The 19,651-nt window shown below is 49.5% G+C and overlaps 1 protein-coding gene across 1 annotated transcript in view; it reads left to right on the top strand.

The window, feature by feature from the left end:
* ITGA9 (integrin subunit alpha 9) overlaps positions 1-19,651 on the top strand; it is a 344,297-nt gene that overhangs the window by 245,235 nt on the left and 79,411 nt on the right. The window lies entirely within an intron of this gene.

The following is a 19,651-nucleotide window of genomic DNA, read 5'->3' as shown; positions in this document are numbered from 1 at the left end:
GGGGCCGCTCGCTGAGTCCTGACTGGGACCACAGTGGCATCCATTCGCTCAGCGAATATAAGTCATGCGTTTAACACAGATCGGGGGTAGGAGATGCATGAGCAAAACAGACACAAGCCATGCCCTCAGTCTGCGTACAGTCCATTGGGGAACCAGTTCAGCGTGCAGTGGGTCAAGCCCACGGTGAGTGGACCGCACGTGGGGGTCGTGGCAGATTTTCTTGAGGCGCCGGGGGAGGTTTCCGGGAAGAGCAGAGATGCTGCGACTGGAGAAAACAAAGCTGTTTCAGGAAAGGTCAGTGTGGTGAAGATGCGTGAGCAAGTGAGCTGGGGACAGACCAAGGGGAGGGGCCGGGCCGGCGGGGCCGATGGCACAGGCCACGTACAGACCCATGGCCAGATGTCCCCACCCCGACCACACGGAGGGCGGCTCTGTGTGCGCTTCAGCTTCTGCTTTTCCTTATTGTTGGAGCCTCCGAATAGGTTTATAAAATACCATAAAAATGTTTATGCACTTATTTATCACAAAGCTTGAGTCCAGCACTCATGTCTGAGAGAGGAAGAAAGGGCCTACTGTTACTATTTTTCCTTCCTTTAGAATATTAGCCCTAAAAAGCTATCCTCAGTGAAAATAGCTTTTTAACTGAGACCAGAGTTGTCATCATGAAAGAACCATTTACACATCGGGCTGCTGCTGATGGTCATCAGTCCGAGCTCTTAATCTGAACCTTGTCCTGGGAAGAGGAAAGCCCAGTCTCTGAAGGACTTGAAATATTACGTTTTACAGGTAGACAAGCCCCCAGGAAAGGAAATGGTGTACAGAATGTCACAAAGCCACATGCATATTGATTTTTTGATTCTTGTTTCAGAATCCAGAGGCAGGTTCAGAATAGCTGCTTCTTTCTTCGGCCACTTGGAAAATGGAGCTTGGTGCAAGAGATTGCTGAGGCTCCCAGCTCCGGTTTCCAGGCTCAGGGTTACGAGGTGTGTTCCCCGAAATGCCCTACCTGCGCTCCGCATCGGCTCCTGGCCAGCTCCAGTGTGCAATATTAGTTTTGGCTTTGGGAAAGAAGGTCTCTTTTTCTTGGCTAGAAGTACACGGCAACCATTTTATTTTGCTTGTGCCTCACGATTTAATTGGGGAACGAGGGGAAAGAGTACACACACTGGGCATCTGGGCTTTTTCTTTAAAGCCACAATCAACCCAGCTTTCGAGAACATGGCTTGCTGTTTGGGAAGGAAGGAGTGTGTTCTAGCAGGACCAGGCCTCCTGGGGACTTTCTGGATGGAAGGAGCAGAAAATGAAAAGGTTGACTGATGGTCCAGCGGTTTCCATGCAATGGGCTTGATGTTGGGGGTAAAATGGAAATGAAGGATGGAAGGGAGGTCAGAGGAAGTTTGGTTTCACAGAACAGGAGCCCGGGCAGGTGAATTTCTTATATCCTTGCTCCCTCCCCACTGTGTATCTTGCCTGCGAGCCCTTTAAGCTGTCGGGAGGACTCTTCCCCCATGAGCTCCCTCTGGAAATCTTCCCCTTGGCCTCGGTTAGACTACTGGGCTCTTTGATTCGACCTTTAACCGAAATGATGTTTTTCAGACCATTCCTTTCTCTACGACCTACTAACCCCAGGAAAATGGTGTCTGCCATTCACCAAGCCTGAAATGAGGTGGTACGTCCAGGTAGTCTGTTGGAGCAAGATTCCCAGGGAGCAAGAAGGAGGGAAGAGAAGCCCACATGAGTGTGTGTTTTTAGGTCACTCCTGGCGGTGCCTGCAGCTTTGAGAGGTGTAAAGAAAGTCACTCAGAAACCTCTGCTAGAGGACACGAGACTGGGCATTCATCCCTCACTCCCATTCCCAGTCAGTTGAGGGCTGCCTCCGAAGGAGTAGAGTGTTCTGCCTCGGCAAGGGTGCTGTTGAGCGTGAGGACCCACGGAACTTTCTGCTGAGACCAGAGCTCGGCCGGGAGCAAAGGACACATGGATCTGAGGTGTGCACTAAACCTGTTTTTAACCCCAATCCCAACCCAGGCTCCCAGAACCTGAGCTCAGCCCCTCATTGCCTTCTTCCTTTTGAGCAAACACATTGGTCAGCTCTCCTCCTCGGTTTCTGGAGATTTTCTATGAGCCCACGTGGAAGATAGTCTGAATTCTAAGTAGAGATGAACAGGTAGGACTTTGTGTTTGGGAAGGAGATGGGTGGGGAGATCACTGTGCTTGACATGGGATATAAATTCAGAACCCATGTAAGTGGGGAAATGTCTGAAAAGTTTGGACATTTAAACCATACTGTGCAAGAAACTTTATTTTGAGATAAACAAATGAAATCCAGACTTTAGGAAAGGTAAATAAGGAATTGATTGCTTTAACCACAGGCTCATTCTGTTTACAAAAAGATTAATACTGAAAAATTTTTAAACATCTTGACAGGGGTCAGTGCAATTCAAATAAAAAGGCAAATAAATGTGCTTCAACAATTTACAGTAAATTATTTAGTTAAGGGTTATCTGCTGTTTAAGTGGGAACTCAGGGAGTGTCTGCCCATTCAGCAGGTGAGGAAAACCACGTCTGGAGGAAAACCACATCTTTTAAAGAGTTTATGAAACCCCTCCTTCGTTTTCTCTATATTTGTGGTCTTGTCCTGTTTCTTGCTATTTGCAGTACCATCCAGTACTTTGAAGGTCTGGGGACAGCAAATAAAATTGATGGCCTTTTTTTGTCACCCGTCCTGAGTTGGTGTTTTCCTCCATGTTCAGAGGCTCATTCCTCAGCCTGCAGGGACACAAGTACAGTGAAAGGAGGTGATGTCCGGGTTTCTTGCGCACATCCGGTATCTCTGGGACCCCGTTTCCTTTTGCTCCAGTCAACGGGTTCAGTGGGGACCTCGCCGCAGGGCCCTAGTAGGAGATGTGCTACTCGTAGTTCTGCAGTGGTTTTCTTATGTTCCTTCTCTGTTTTCATCTGTGGACATCCTTTCTGCTCTCTTTGGGGGCAAACCAAAAAAGAAGAACTAGCTGTCACTTCTGAGCAAGCGGACGGGGGACAGGCCAGGGCTTCCCTTGGCTGGGAGCACGGGCTGGCAAGGGGCTGGGTGGGTGGGTGACTCTGTCCTCATGGCCACCCCTTCCTGAGTTCTTCCTTTAGCCGGGCAGACTGTGGCAACTCCCAGGGACTCTCATCTACTCTTCACAGCACCTCTGTACCCGTCACTGTAACAGACCGCTCCCAGATGCAGTGGCCCAATACAGTAGCCATCTAATGTCACTCATGACCCTGGCCATGGTCTGTCTGCTCCAGGCCAGGCTCCTGACCTCCTGCAGCATCTGTGGTGAGCTGGCAGGCTCCTGGGGCTCCCTGATGTCCAGGGAAGTGGGAACGGCTGCTCTGTGGTCCTGTCCTCCAGCATACTGGCCCAGGCTCATGCACAGAGGCTCCAGGAGAGGCAGTGGAAGCTCCTAGGCCTCCAGAGACAGGCAGAGCTTCACTTCTGCTGCATTCTGCTGGTCAGAGCATGTGGTGTGTTCTGCCTGGACTCAAGGTGGAGAAAAGAAGTCCTCCCCGGCAGGGGCCAGCCACAGGGAGGCAGAACATAAGGAAGGGTAAAGGGAGGCGTCATGGTCTTCACTCCTCACCCTTAACTTGAGAATCCTACAGGGAGAGAGTGGAGCACACCTTTGGGGGGCTTTGGGAAGTTCAGAGCAGAGCTGGAGAATCCAGTGTTTCTAAAAATACTCTCTGGGTGAAACAGACACCAGGCAGGGAAGGGATCCCATCAGACTCTTTCTTGTCATAGAGAAAACCGAGGAGAGGGTTGTACGGACAGCTCTTGCTTGAGTTTCACAAAGACTTGGCAGAGCCCTGCAAGGGAGAGGGACACACCCAGTGTGTGACGGGGATGCTGTTGGGCCCAGTCACAGCCGTCATCTCAGGGAGCACCCACGCTAACCCTGCAGAGATGGGATGGTCATATCCATGTCACAGAGCGGAAGACTGAGCTCCGGAAGATGGTGGTTTGCTCCAAGTCACAAAGCTAGCAAGTGGCCACGCTGGGACTGGAACCCCCATCAGCCTGATGACAGACTTGTCCGTTGCCATCCTGCTTCACAGTGAAGGACAGGACCTGACCCTTGACATCACAGAACTGACAGGAAGTAAACACGGTGTCCCTGCACCCCACCACATGTCCAGCCCAAAATACAGAATGATGAAAGATAGGGTTTGAGGATGAGCTCCCAAGTGTGGTTCCGGTGGGAGGGGAGTGAAAGAGCTCTCACTTGGACACCAAACAGAGTCATTCTGGCCTCAGAGTGTCTTCCAAGAGGGACTCTGAAGCCTGAACACGAGAGCTGGATTCCTTAGTTCTGGGGTGACAATATAGTCTGTCAAACTGGGACACTTCGAGCATTTACTGGGAGCATTATTAGTAATTAGCTCCAGGAAAACAGGCATACACTGGGACTGTCCCAGGAAAATGGGATGCATAGTCTACCCTATTAATGGCCAAAATACAAGGAGGGCTTGGTGACTCTGCAGGCTCCCTGGAGTGGACACAAGGGGAAAAGACTCTGGCCTTGGAGCCAGATGAGGTGGGCCTTAGTGTGCCCCACCACCACTGTCTGACTCTGGGTCTCTGCACAGTAGCCCTGCAGCAAATTACTTCAAAACCTAGGAGCTTCAAACAGCAAACAGTTACTATCCTTCACAGTGGGTCAGGAATTCAGGGTGCTTCTGGCTCCGGGCCTCTCGTGAGAGCACAGTCCAGATGTTGGCTGGGGTACAGTTACCTAAGACTTGACTGGGGCTGGAGGATCCATTTCTAAGGTAGCTTCTCACATGGCTGGCAGATTGGTGGTAGCTGTTGGCGAGAGGCCTCAAGCCTCAGGAGCCCCGCCGACAGGTTGTCTGAGTGTCCCTACAAAATGGCGGCTGAATTTCCTCACAGGGAACCGGGCAGCTCACCCGCTCATGACCATCTCTCAGATGTCACACAGAATCACTTGCGCCACATTCTGTTACTTGGAAGGGAGTCTGCAAGTCTGGCCTACATTCAGGGGCAGGGGACTGAGGCCCCACCTTTTGAAGGGAGGAGGGTCAAATAATTTATGGACATATTTGAAAACCACTGTTCCTGTTCAGGATGTATGTTCCAGACTTATAATTTAGGTACTGTCTGTAAGGTCCCTGCAATAGTACCCAGCATTCATTAAAAACAAAGACTCTCTGGGCTCATCAGAGTCCAGCAGAAGCCTTTCCGAATGATGATGGACAGGGACAGATTCAAGATCCAGTAAGTCTGGGCATGCCTGCCAGGCATGAATGAACCAGAGTCACTTTTAAAAGTAGGCCTGAGGAAATTAGGTCAGCTCTGAGGCTTCTTCAGATGTAGGTCATTTGTCTGTGGGACCAGACAGCTAGAGGACTCCATCTCAGTATGGACTTTAACTCATGTCCCCCTAAATTTCTCTGATGAGCACCCCAACCCCCATTTGGTGTGTGGGGCCATCATGGCCGAGTGTCCTCCCCTCTTAGGGGAAGTGGGCGCCAGAACTATGGCACCCAGGCCTACCCTGGGGGCTGTTCTCCAGCCCACCCTCTGCTAGGCCCCTTCAAGGGCTTTTATTTAATTTGCTTTCCAGAACACTGGGAGATATGTGTTTTTACCTATTTTAACCTTTTTCATGCCAATCAATAGAAAACTCAACTCAAAATGGCTTGGGTGAGAAAACAATTTGTTTTGCAAACCAAAAAAAACTGAAAAAAACCTAAGGTTGGCTTTAGCCACAGCTTGTTGTTGGGCCTCAGAAAGTTGTCACAGTGTCTCTCCATCTGTCAGCTTCTCTTTCTCATTTTGGCTCGTTCTTTAGGCTGTCCCCTCGGGGGTGGCAAAACGGCTGCCAAGCTGTGGTGATTGAGCAGTCTCGTGTCATAAAAGTCCTAGCAAAAGTTTCACCGAGTCTCCTTGGTCTATTTGCCTTAAGCCTGGGTCACATGCCCCACCCACCACTTAGGGGAGTGGGGGGTGGAGTGCCACCCGCAGCTCCTGGGCTGAATGTGGGGAAGAGATGGCTCCCCAGAGGGAACTGTGATGGGTCCTCACAGAGCTGGAGGACAACAGTGTTTCCTCATTTACCAGTGCAGAAATCGGGCTCAACTCAGGCAAGGAACTTGGCCATAATCTCACAGCTAGCAGTAGTTAAGGGTTGCTACTTCTCCTGCTCATGTTGATGAAAGACGATGTTCTCTCTCTACCTCCGCCTTCGACTTCAAAGTGCTCTGTGGCCATCTTAAGTGGCCACTAAAACTCTAGGACATGATGAATGGTTCTAGAAGGCACTGGGTTAAAATGCCATTGGTGGATTGTGGCATTAGAGGATACCTGCTGAGGGGAGGAACCAGAATTCCCAGGAAAACCCCTCTCAGAAACCCTTGGAAGAACTGGACACTTTTGTCGTCTCAAGGCCCGTGTGGTATTTTCCTTTTACTTTCTAGTGCTGGTTGTAAGATTTAAACACAGAATTCTTCTCTCACATATCACTTCTCAAGAGTTAAAAATTCATCTGCTAAGGAGATGCAGAGTTGGTGCTCACAACAGAGGGGCCTCCCTCCCCCACATCCCCTCGTCTGTCTAGAAGGTTCCATTTGAAGGGACTGCCTTTCATCTCCAAACGCAGAGGAGGGCAGTGGACTGAGCCACAGATGGGAAGAGGGAGGGGGGCCTCCAGAAGACAAGAAACAAGCTCTCTCCCCAAATAAGCAGAAAGCCTGAGCTGTGAAACCCAGATTGTTGGCACTGGGAGGGGCCCAGGGGTGCTTCCCTTGTGAGGTCATTGGAACAGGGCAGGAAACCTGAATCTGCTGCCAAAGAAAACTCTCTGTGCTCTTTGTGAAAAGCCTGCCGAGCTCTCTTCACGAGGGGGCTGCTGCTTGAGACTCACGAATGGGCCCACTGGCTGCCAGCAAGGTGTCTCCTGGCCTTTTCTGAAGGCCTGGGCCACTCTACTTGCAGTCACACTGCTGCTTCTCTCTGCTCTAAGGGCAGGCTGGGGGATCCTCCAGGCCGAGAAGACACCGTCCGACCCTTGTGTTTCTGATTGGGAAACACCACATAGGCCGGAGTCTGTTTTGTGGCCTGAAATGCCGTGTGTGAAATGTTTTCTTCCCCAGCAGAAACAGCCCATGGGGTCACAGGCCCCTCTCTGCATCCTGCTCAGGGCTGGTTATGTCTGAGACAGGATGGCCACCATCCAGTCGGTCGCAAGGACACAGCTCGGGGTAGAGGAACCGTAGGCATCGTGTGAATCCCGCTTTAGCCACCGAATAACCACACGCGTTGTGGCAGGTTGTCCAAACTCCCGGAGCCTCATTTTCCTCATCTGGAAAGTAGGGATGATGAGACCCAGCTCACAGTGTCAGGCTTAAATAAGATGGCGCTTCAGTAAATGTTTATTCCTTCCTCCCCTTCTGTTCTCTTCAGCATTTCCTCGCCATAGCACCATTACCTTAATCTTCTATTTTTGGGGGTGGAGTCAGAGTCAGTGTGGCAGAAGGTGACACAGTGTGGCAGAAGGCATCCCAGGGACAGTGGAAGGCCTGTGAAGGACTCCCTTACACCAGCAGCCTCACGGGGCCCCACAGACGTCAGAGCATCCCTGGAAGGGGCCATCTCAGGCATCCACTGGCTCCGCCGACCAAGGTCTACTCCGTCTCCCGAGGCTGTCCTCCACTGGGTGTCCTGGCCACGGCCAGTGTTTCTGAAAATCCACACTGGTGCTCCTCCAAGCATGGTCTCCCGACCCAGCATCCATACCGCCGGGGAGCTGGTGAGGAAAGCACACTCACAGGTCGTCCCCAGACCTGCTGAACCGGAAGTACTGGGGGTGAGTGACAGCAGTGCGCCTCTGACGGTGACAGAGTTTGAGAACCTCTGTGCCGTAGGCAGGGTATCGCAGAGCAAAGGGAGGAAGACCCACATGCCCTGCGCCCTGAAGGGCCCTCTGCAGACTGGTGTCTATGAGGCGGTGCAGGCCTTGGGGTTAGGCTGCCACACTGGAGTTCTAGTGCTCATGCACCTGCCGTGTGACTTTGGGCACACTCCTTCACCCTCCCCGGGCCCCTGGATCTTCACCGGCAAAGCATAGGATCTCATACCTCGGAGGGCTGTTGGGAAGCATAGATCTGTCCATTGCCATGAAGTGCTTAGCGCAGAATCTGCCACGTGACCAGAGTTCAGTGCACGTTAATTCTGTCCCTTATTTTTTGGGCAGCCCAGCCAGACGGAGGGTCTTGTTCCTGGGAGTGGCCTTGAACAGCCTAGGATTTGTCAGCCAATGCAGGCGGCAGTGCAGAGGAAATACTTGGAAAGTCCCTTGAGAGAGCCAAGGAGCAGCCCCCACCCCCATGATGGCAGCCACCACAGGGACGCGCTAAAGCCTTGCTGCAAGGCTGTGGGGTAGGAATGACGATCTGTGTTTTTACAGAGGCACTTGCCACTGGATAAGTGGTTGAACTGTGACGTGAACCCAAGTCAGTATGAAAAAAACCATTGTGCAATGACAAGTTGATAAGTTTCCAGGGTCGCGGGTCCTTCCCCTGGGAGGCTCTGTAAAGAGGAGAGTGGCTTTAAACTGCTGTTCAGGGTCCCTGCCTGGAGGCTGGTGCAGATGGGGCAGGAGGCCTCCCTCCCAAACGGGACAAAGAGAAAATGCTTAGGAACAGTAATTAAATGAGTTCATGTTTATGAGGCACTTAAGTGGATTCAAATCGATATGTGAGTCATGTAAGTCTGCCTCTGTCTTAGCTTGCACCCTTTGTGTTTGGTGGGTGGAATTCTTTGTTTTAAAAGAGCCTGGTTTGCTTAGAGCTGGCCTTCCCAGTAAAGCAGCCCTGCTCTGCATCGTGCATTAGAGAGAATGAGAGGTTTTCTAAGGCCTGGGATGCCATTTGCTCAAAGCCTGAAGTGCTCCGACTGGTGCCAGCTTGACATCCCCCTAGCTGGGGCACAGAGAGAGGAGGGAAGCGGGATGTTTCTGTGATGGTCTCAGAGTTCCCTAGAATGAAATCCAGAGATAAGGCATCATGTAAAATTAATTTACTAGGAGGTGTTCCCAGGAAGTGGAAAAGGAGGCCCAGCAAAGGTATATCACAGTTCTCAGGGGGCAAGGACAATTAGGTGGGTAACTTTGACACAAAGTATAGGTCACATCTCAGAGCTCCCCAGTCAGGGACAAGGGCTCTTCGGTAAGAGTTCCTCCAGGCAGGTGTGAATTCCCAAACATCGCCATCTCTCCACATTCACAAAGAGGTACTGGCAGCTGGAAATCTGTGTGCATGGCCACATGGGGAAAGAGGCGAGGGGGTGTGGAGGGAGCACGTCTTCCTTCCGTGCTCTGCTGTGAGTAGGGTGGGGTATGGTCAGCCCAGCCATCGGAAGCGGCACTAAAAACCAGTGTGGAAAGCAAGACAAATGAAAAAATTGTCAGAAGGAGAATAAAGAATGAGCAAAACCACCCATGAGGGAGCACACAGAGTTCTCATCAGTCCATTCCCTCTGCAACGCCAGGGGATGGGAAGTCATAGGGAAGCCAGTCCATTCACCTGCACCCTGCAGCTCAGCCCTTTTTTTTTACCCCCCCCCAAGAACGAGGAAAAATCAGATCTTTCACAAACTCTAACAGGCCTGAATTTAAAACCTAGCCATGAAAAAAACAAAATCCCGGGGCGCCTGGGTGGCTCAGTGGGTTAAGCCGCTGCCTTCGGCTCAGGTCATGATCTCAGGGTCCTGGGATCGAGCCCCGCATCGGGCTCTCTGCTCCGCAGGTGAGCCTGCTTCCTCCTCTCTCTCTGCCTGCCTCTCTGCCTACTTGTGATCTCTCTCTGTCAAATAAATAAATAAAATCTTTAAAAAAGAAAAAAACAAAATACCCCTTCTTCTTTGTGTAACGTGAGTCCGTTTGCATAAGTGGCCAATGAACTGAAAACATTAAAACAAAATATAGAGAAAACCAGCTACAATCCAAGGAAGTGCAGTGTATCTCCCTTGAAACTACAAAAAGGACACATAGCTTAGCGTTTAGTTAGAGTCATGGGTCCTTCTCAGTTCAGTGCTGTAAAGAGGACTTGCTCTTGTTCGGAGTAGTATTGAGCCTCAAGGTTCTCGGCATCAGGCTTTTCCTTGGCACGTGTGCGGCCTGAGGGTCCTGACATACAGCCTGAGCTCCCCTCTTTGTCCTTCCGTGGACACTTCTACAGCTGGAGCCCGCAGCTGGTGTATGTCCCTCTGTGCCTGGCTCGGCGGAGCAGGAGAGTTTGCTCCAGACCTCCACAGCATGAGGTTTACCGAACAGGTCCTACAGGGATCCGTTCTCTGCCTTTTAGTCTGCTAGATGTAGTTTTGAATAAGGGCGCCCTCAGCTAGATCTTCCCATGTTACAAATAGTATTTTTTGTTGTTTGTCATTTCATAACAGCTTTTTTTGTTTTTAAGGTTTTCTTTCTTGATTTGACAGATAGCTCTAGTAGGCAGAGCAGCAGACACAGGGAGAGGGAAAGGCAGGCTCTCTGCTGAGCAGGGAGCCTGACGTGGGGCTCCATCCCAGGACTCTGGAATCACGATCTGAGCTGAGGGCAGACGCTGAGCCACCCAGGCGCCCCTTGTAATTGCTTTTGACCTGGGTGTTCTCAGCTTCTCTTATACACGGAGCTCTGTGTCAGCCCACTGAGCACATCCCACCCAGGCAGTCATCACACCCGGGTCTTCAGGGGTCTTTCCTCTAACAGCTGGGTCCTTCTCCCTCCCCACAGACTGGGACCACCACCACCTGGGAGACAACAGGGACTGCTTGTAAAAGCAGTGTAGGACATTGAGGCTGCCCGAGAGGGAATGATTAAATGAGAAAGTGAATGTAAAGACATAACAGAAAACATGCATATCTCATACGTAAGAATTACTCTATAGGAGCTGTTTCCCATTTGAGGCAAAATAAAAAACACTTGTTGAATGAATGGATGGGCTTCCTCAGGAGCAGCAGGAGGTAGGCTCCTGGGGGAGCCGGCCACCATCTCTCCAGTTCTTCTCTCTTTGTCATGGCCCTGAGAGCATGGGGGCAGGGCACCAATCTGTGAGGCTCCCATCCAGGACAGGGGAGGGCATAATGATGGGTGTCCTGTCCTCAAGGGAGTTGGAACCCAGGGAAGGCACTTTTTTCCCCTTCACGCTAGCTCTCAATCTCTTCACCTCCAAAACGGCAGTGGCTGTCCTCGCCCTTGGGGTCAGTGTTTCAGAAGCTGACATGGAACACTTGCTCCAGATGATTCAAAATCCAGATCTTCTGACCCTGCTTCTGCTCCTAAGACTCCCTCTCTGGAGGGCAGGGCCTGCAGTTGGCATCTATAACAAGGATCCTGACGCAGTCTAACCTTTGAGGGCCCTTAACGAGTGCATGTTGGAACCACTGAGGGAGCTTTCAGCAAATGCTTGCCCAGCTGTGTGCTGTGATTCAGTGGGTCTAGGGCAGGGCTTCCACCTGGGTCTTTTGTAGAAAGCGTTGTACACAGAAATCATCTTTCTAGAGCCATTATAGAAATCAGAGAGAAGCGCCTGCTCTGGTGGTCCCCAGCCTCCTGGCCGGGAGCAGGACTTGGGGAGAGCAGCCTGGGCTGGAGTTCAGCTCCTCTCCCCCTCAGCCAAGTCTCTTGTGCAGGAAGCAGTCCACACAGTTGTGCATGGGGTCTCTGGCCCCACCTGGCCCCAGTGCACACTCAGTTAGAAATCAATGAGCGGTGCTCGTTGGTAATGACCTCTGAAGGGCTTTAAGTAAAAGCGAACCAAGGAGTGTGTTAAGATTCACCTGGAGTGGGGTGCCTGGGTGGCTCAGTGGGTTAAGCCGCTGCCTTCGGCTCAGGTCATGATCTCAGGGTCCTGGGATCGAGCCCTGCATCGGGCTCTCTGCTCAGCAGGAAGCCTGCTTCCTCCTCTCTCTCTCTCTCTCTCTCTCTCTGTGTGTCAAATAAATAAAATCTTAAAAAAAAAAAAGATTCACCTGGAGTGGCTTGTAGAACAGACTAGGACCTGCAGAGAGTGGGGCATCCGCTAAGGGGGCGTTTTGTGCCAACCTGGACAGAAGGAGGTTAGACCTGGAGTGTTGTGGCAGCGAAGAAAGAAAAAGGGAGGGAGGGATCTTCTGAAAGAAGATGCCTATTCTTTAAGGAGAGTCCTGAACGCGTCCAAAGGTAGCTAAGCTGATGTACCAACCCAAGGGAAGACATGAGGAGGCGGTGGCCCCCAGAGACAGGCTTCTGTGAGGCCCCAGCGTGCTACCTGGAGACATGGTCCTCAGGGAGAGGTCCTCTCTGAGGCCCTGTCTCTTTGTCCATGGCCAAGGCAAGTTCATCAGTTGCTGCCTTTGCCCCAGGTCAACAGTTTCCCACCCCAGCTGCTTGTGGAGAGGGCAGAGGACAGGGGACTACTGTCCATATCATTGTGTATCCCCTCTACCCACCTTGGAAACCACCAGTTCCTCTGCAGGCGAGGCTTCCTGTGTCTCTCTGCCTGGGGCTTTCTTGGCTACAGGTGTGCCCTGCAGTCAAGCAATGAGGGGCTGGAAGCCCAGGACTGTCGGTGTTTCTGGAACCACTCAACCAAGGGCAGGGGAATATGGAAAGATAGTGGCCCTAACTTTCTCACCCACTGGTGGCATGCCTACTCACTTCTTCATGGAGCACCCTGAGGTCACCTCCTTGTCCCAGAGTCTGCTTTCAGGGGAACCTAGGTAAGGGACGTGTGATGGGGCAGATCCCCAAATCCAAAAAGTGTGTCCTCACACAGACAGTAGCCCTCAAATAGCATTGGCCATGTACCTCTTTTCCTGGGGGGCAGAGAGCATAAGGAAGGCAATCTCCATGGGTTGACATCTTGTTTCCCAGGTGGGTGGGCTCAGTGTTGTAGAGCAGTGCTTCTCAAACGGTCATGATCTCAGAGGCGACCTGGGTGTCTTGTTCAAATACAGACTTTAATTCAGCAGGTCTGGAATGGGACCTGAGAATCTGCATTTCCAGCTTTCTCCCAAGTGAGGCTGGCACTGTAGGTCAGAGGACTACCCTCTGAATAGCAAGGCCCTTAGCAACAAAGCCCTTTGAAAATCAGTTTTGAGTGGGCAGGAGTGCAAGTGGGTTTGTAGGCGAGGGACGAGTCTTCACTGTGAGTACATTTCTAATCGAGGTTCCTGGCCGAGATTTTAAAAAGTACCCCTCAAACACTTGACTCCTACAAAACCCTTCATCCAAACACCACTCATAAATTGTTTTTATGCCATGATGTTAAATTCTTTCCTGTCCTTTCAGGAGAGCTCTCCACCTTGTTGATTTTCCAGTCAGCCTGTAGGGAAAAGGAAAAGAGGGCTAGAAAATCAAAATAATTTGATTTGGAAATAGAATACAATATTGAATTCCTAGCTGGTTGATCAAGAATTGGCAAGCTCTGGGAAATATATATGTGTATATATTTGTATATATGTGTATATATATGTTTTTATATATATATGTGTGTGTATATATATATATTTAATCTAAGAATAGAAACCATGTTCAAAAAGATCTAAGAATAAAACATTGCCTCTATTTAATAGGAGGACTGACTTCCTAGGTGAAAATCAAAGAATTTCTTCTTCAGCCTTAGAAGGCACTTAGAAGGGAAGGTCTCTTCACTTTGGACTTTCCAGTGAGAGCTAGTTGATTTCTTTTTAGTGGTTTGTTTACATGCTCAAGTTCGGATCCCTGTGGTCCCGAAGGGAGCAATCACCAGCACGGGGGGAGGTGATTTTATTTGTCTGCCCTTTGGGAAAATATAGAGATTAGTTCTAAACAAGGATGATGTAATGCACAAAGAAGGGAATGTTACAGGAATGAGTTTATTCAGCTCATTTCTAATTCATACTGGCTTTTAAAATGTAATCTTTTTACTCCATTTATAGCTTTCAGAGCACTTTTTTCTAAGGGCCACGAGGACTGCTGGGGAGGAGACTGGCCCGGCTCCACTTTGCTCGAAGAGCTGTTCCTTCTGTGACAGTTGTCCTCCCCTGCCCGCCCATAATTGGTTCAGAGCAGCTTAAAGGGCACTCACCAAATTCTGATACTCCGCGTCACAGGGGAATGTCGCTCTAACAGTTCTGTGGTTCATCTGTCTCAGACATTTGTCCTGACTATAGTTCCTGCTTGCTTTACTTTTTTCAGCATGGAAAGAACAAACGCAGCATATTCTGGGCCTTGGCTTCCAAATGGGGTTTTGACAAAATTTAAGAAAGGAACTTGCTTGTGGCGCCTTCTTTGCTTGATTCCTCCAAATCCCCGGTGTGCGTAGGTGATCATCTCTGGTTCCCTCGGACTGCTCAGATCCAGCTCCTATCTGACGGGAGGTCAGTCACCACTGAACCAGCCTTGCCAGGCCATCAGCTGTATTGGGCATCTGTATTAAAGTCCCCATATGTTCCAGGTTCCTTAAAGGCTACTCTTGGTTCATTGAGCGATGTTCCCCACCTTTCCCCACCATGGCTTAATTTCCATGGATCCTTTTGGGGGGAGAGGGAAAAGGGGATCCTGTCTGCTCTCTGTTTGGTATCCCACCCCAAGCCCCATTGCCAGCTAAGAACCCTTGGGTAGGTGATACAATTACTTTGTGTTCTAGTTTCCTCCTTGGAAAATGGCATCAAAAGGGAAGCTACCACCCAAAAGAGCTACCTGGCACGTAGTGAGCCATTACCGAGTAGGTAATGTATTGGTAATGGTAATGGTAATGGTAATGGTAGTGTATTCCATCCTTATAGCTATCAGCACTAGCTGAAGTCCTAGAAGGCAGGTGTTATGACATCATTTGACAGGTAAGGAAATGGAACCTTAAGGAAAGGATGGTTAACTGGTCTGATGACACATAGCTGTTGCAGACCTGAGCCAGTAATTAAAGCTGGGACACTAACTTGTGCACTTTCTATGCTGTAAGCCCATGTGGTTTTCTTCTTGGGCAGGAATTTCATGGACCTTGTCCCAAAGGATTCCCCTCCAGGAATAGGACTGTTTTTTCTGGTGAGGCTCAGGCTGACTCATGGTCGAGTGGGGCCAATAAAGTCTTTCCTGGGAAAGAAATCTCTTTCTGTTAACTCACTGGGCCAACTTACTGGGGACCCCTGCTCACCCAGTTGATTAGAGAATTGGGATGAAGTGCTTCCAAAACTTACCCGAATTCTGTATTCACCATGTTAACATGGAGGCTTCCCTTACCAGCTCATAAGGGTCACACCTCTAGTGCTAGATGAAGGAAGGGGGTCTTAGATGAACATGACATTGCCAGACATGGGGACATGCATGTCTCCTTCAGTTTGACAAACCCATGGGGAAACTAGAAAACGAGAAGTCAAATTTTAAACTTTCCCTGGCGCTGAGCCCTTGCCAGACTTTGCAGATTTGGGGCTCCCAAAGAGCACTGTGTTGGTGGTCAAATGAAGCACACTCCAGAATGAAAGCAAACGCTGTGTGATTGGGAGGAAGGAGTCTGAAGGCCAAGGGGGCTCCCTAACTTCATTATCTGAGTCTTCTTGCCAACCGCTGCACGTTAAGAACAGGGCTGGGGCTTGGTTCCCCTGGCCACACTCCCGGACCTGGGAGAGCTGAGGTATGTCTGGAAAAGAGGGGGACTTTGCCAAGGCAAGCATCTCCCGTGCCAGGCAGACCAGCAAATAGCTTCTTCTCCCAGTCCCTTCATCCGAATCCTCGACCAGCCAAGGCCCATTCATTTAATAAGTGCAAACTCAGGAGCTACTAAGTGCCAGGCTCCGTGCCAGGCACTGAGGATACAGAGGTGAACTTGCTTAAATCAGGCATGCTTTTCATCACATGTTCTAGAAGACGTTCATTGATGTTTTCCTGATCCCAAGAGTAATGTGTGTCGGCTAAAAATTAATTTCATTTAAATTGAATCATTCAGTCTCCAGGGAGAAGCCCTGATAGCATTTTATGGTATTGGAGTTCCTTGTTAGCCAAGGAAAAGCAGGACCGGGAAAAAGGCCAGTTCTGTGAATCTTCTTAGAGTATGATCCAAAATTTCATAGTAAAAAGAAAAAAAAATTTTTTTTTAATTTGATTGGGACTTTACTTGAACAATGAAACAAAAAATTATGGAAATAAGGTTACATTATTCTACATTTAACAGCTCTTGTAACATTGGAATTATAATGTCAAGGACATCTTAGATCCAAGGCAAAAGCTTATTTGCTTTATTAGCATCTTTATTATTTTTTTTAAAGATTTTATTTCCTTATTTGTCAGAGAGAGAGAGAGCACAAGCAGGGGGAACTACAGGCAGAGGGAGAGGAAGAAGCAGGCTCCCCTCTGAGCAGGGAGCCCAACGCCGGGCTGGGGCTCCATCCCAGGGCCCTGGGATCCTGACCTAAGCCAAAAGCAGATAATAACCAACTAAGCCATTCAGGCGCCCACAAGAGGTCATTTTTATAATGGCATACTTTTCCAAGGGCTTCTCTTGATCTTTTTTATTTAAATCCTTATCTTTGGAAGCATCTTAAAGTGTTATCATCCAGGGGTGTTTATCAGTTAACTGATCTAACTCAGCCAGATCCAGATTTATCAGTTGCGTTCTGTGGCTTGAGCACTTTTCCATCATCACTTTCATTGATTTCATGAAAGTCTACGGCTTTTGCAGCAAGGACTCAGTTTCCCTCTGTAGTAGATTTGTACCATATTGGAATTGGGTAATCAGATGCCTGCACTGTCTGGTGATCAGGGACATTGGTTGCTCCCTGGTCCATGTTCCCAGTCAGCTGAGAGTCGATCAGCATGTCTTGCAAAAATGATAAAGTTGTGTTCTCTAACCTAAAGTCAGGGTAAACAACGAGTGGTACATGGAAAAGGCAGAGCAAAGGAGATGCCTAATGTCGGGAACCTCTCCCACATGCTTCCCGGTGGGCACCACATGTCTGGCAGAAGTAATAAGCAACCCCCAATAGATCACAATTTTGAAGCCTCACTGGGTCTCTCTGTGCCTACAAGGTTGCCTGCCTGGCTTCTGCCAAGGGTGTGAATGTCTCCATAATGAGCCTGGCTTTTAGTTATGCCCTGGACCTGATGTGAAACCAGAACAAAGAGGATGTTGATGCTGCTTGGGGTAAATTTCTCCCCTGATGGGCACGGTTACCCAGACTTCATAAACTACAGCTAATTTCTCTCGTTTAGTAGAAATTTAAAAAATTTTATCAGTATATGCATGTTCCCCTTTCATTGTCTTTCCTCACCTGGGAGCAAATGCCCCATCCTTCCCAGCGGCTCCCAGCGCCTGGAGCCTCAGCTATAAAGAGCATTGTGTGAGGTCAGGTTCACCAGAAGCAGAACCTGAGATGGGGATTTCTGTGCAGTTTATTAGAGAAATGATCTGGGAAAAAAAGGGGAGTGAAGGGAGCAGAAGGGGGCAGAGCAAGGAACCCTACAGTTGTCCTGTCAGCTGGAGGCTGCTTTAGCCTCATCCCACGGGGGCTCCGGAACCTAATCCGCACAGCAGAGCCCCTCTCACCTGGAGGCAAAGGGATGTCAATCCGAGGCTGCAGAATGCTTGTGGGGGAGGGCGTTGTAAACCCCCCTCCCCCGGGCAAAGAGGCTTCCATTCAGCTGGGGGGTATTGCACCCATGTAGTAAAGGGGTTCTAGGACAAGCACAGAACCATCCACTCATAGTGTTTGCTCCCCTCACAGCTGTAGTAGGAGAGCCGAGTATAGAAATAAATAACCCCAGGAGGGCCATGTTGGTGCTGACAGGCGGCAGAAGGGTGATGCATGAGCTCCTTTCCTATAGCACCACCAGGAGCGCGTGAGTCGTGATCGTCAACCCAGCATTCTCCAGCCTAGAGAGGTCTCTGTTTGTTTGTTTTTTTTATCTCTCTGCCTTCCCCCACCAAGGTCCAACCAGAATTCTGCAATCTCTAGTAGACTGAGTAGGGTGGCATAGAGACTCGGAATAAAGCAATAAATCCTGGCTTACACATTATTTTCTAGCATTTTTGGAATTAACCAAAAGAATGGACTTCAGCAGTTCTGGAATAATCAACTGCAGTCTGAAGCCAAAGCCAAGTACACTGAGGTCCTCTCAGGTTCCAGAGCAACGTTTTGAAGTTGCAGTCATTCCTTCACACCCACGCAAAACCTAAAAAAAGTCTTAAGGCATTAAATCTTTACTTCACAAACAGGTAGACCTTTGACTTGAATGGAAAACCTGTCTTCTGGTTTGCAAGGGATTTCCAGTGAGGCATGGAACTTCACGAAGGGAGTTTAGAACTGGATTGAGGACTCATGTAATATATATATATATATATATATATATATATATATATATATATATATATATATATGCTGGGACACTCTTGAGAGTAATAGATGTGAACAGGAACCATACCAGGGACACCAAGAGCCGATGTTACCTAGGCTTGGGCTTAATGCCTCTGATGCCCACAGGCTGATTAGCTAGGATTTAAAGGAGCTTCTCCTTGGGCCAGTTGTAGACATTGCTTCTGCAAGGAGGAATAGGAAGAAGGAGATGGGAACAAATCCTGCACAAAGGCATCATTTGGACCAGTCTTTGGGACATGCAGGTCCTGAGACAGCATTTGAGAACTATCCTCTGGTTTCCTTATTGAAATTGCAGAAGCGGGGTGCCTGGGTGGCTCAGTGGGTTAAAGCCTCTGCCTTTGGCTCAGGTCATGATCCCAGAGTCCTGGGATCGAGCCCCGCATCGGGCTCTCTGGTCAACAGGGAGCCTGCTTTCTCCTCTCTCTCTCTCTCTCTGCCTGCCTCTCTGCCTACTTGTGATCTCTCTCTGTGTGTCAAATAAATAAATAAAATCTTTTTTAAAACATGAAATTGCAGAAGCATATCCTCTAGATTCCAAGAGCAGCCCCTCCCACTTCCATGTAAATGTGTCTTTCTGCTGGGAGGTCTCTTCTTTCTAAGTTGTGAGCTCTTCAAGGACAGGAACTAACATCTCTCAGACCTGTGTCCTTCTTGCTGATGATGGTAGGTGATATGCTGACTCAGTCACCCTGTAGAAGCTCAGGGTCCATTCTGAATCCTGTGCTGCTTCCATACTATGTGTGTGAACTTGGCATCCATGAGGATTTGGGGCCAAGGTGCATGAAGTAAGCCTTGGAAGGAGGACTGAGGAAGAGTATTCCTGCTAGTGGAAACAACTTACAAAGAGGTACAGAAATGAAGCCAGGTAAAGGGTGTTCGTAGACTGGAAACAGAATAGAAAGAGAAGAGAACATAGATGCTCTTTCCCTCTAGAAAATTAGAGTCGTGGAATGGGGAGGGAGACAGGCTTTAGAGTCCCCCAGGAATGACCTTGGGGGAGGCACACGACCTCATCAAACTTTGGCATCCTGGCTTCTAGACTCAGCAAGTGCTAGGTCTGTGGCATCTCCTCCAAAAGCCGCAACCTACTGTCTCCCCTTGGGAGTCTTGATTCGGCTTCAATAACTTGGAACCTGTGGGTTAAGAAGAGCCTTCTGGTTTCTTTGACCGTGGCTGTAGACCGTATGTTCAGGTGGGAAGACAGCAGTTCCCCATGCCCCCCGTCCTGGTTTCTTGTGCCACTGCGTATAGAGTCCAGCC

This window comes from Meles meles, chromosome 4 (assembly GCF_922984935.1).
Source record: "Meles meles chromosome 4, mMelMel3.1 paternal haplotype, whole genome shotgun sequence".
Classification (NCBI taxonomy): domain Eukaryota; kingdom Metazoa; phylum Chordata; class Mammalia; order Carnivora; family Mustelidae; genus Meles; species Meles meles.
Note: the sequence above shows the minus strand (reverse complement) of the source record. Positions and strands in the feature narration are given on the sequence as shown.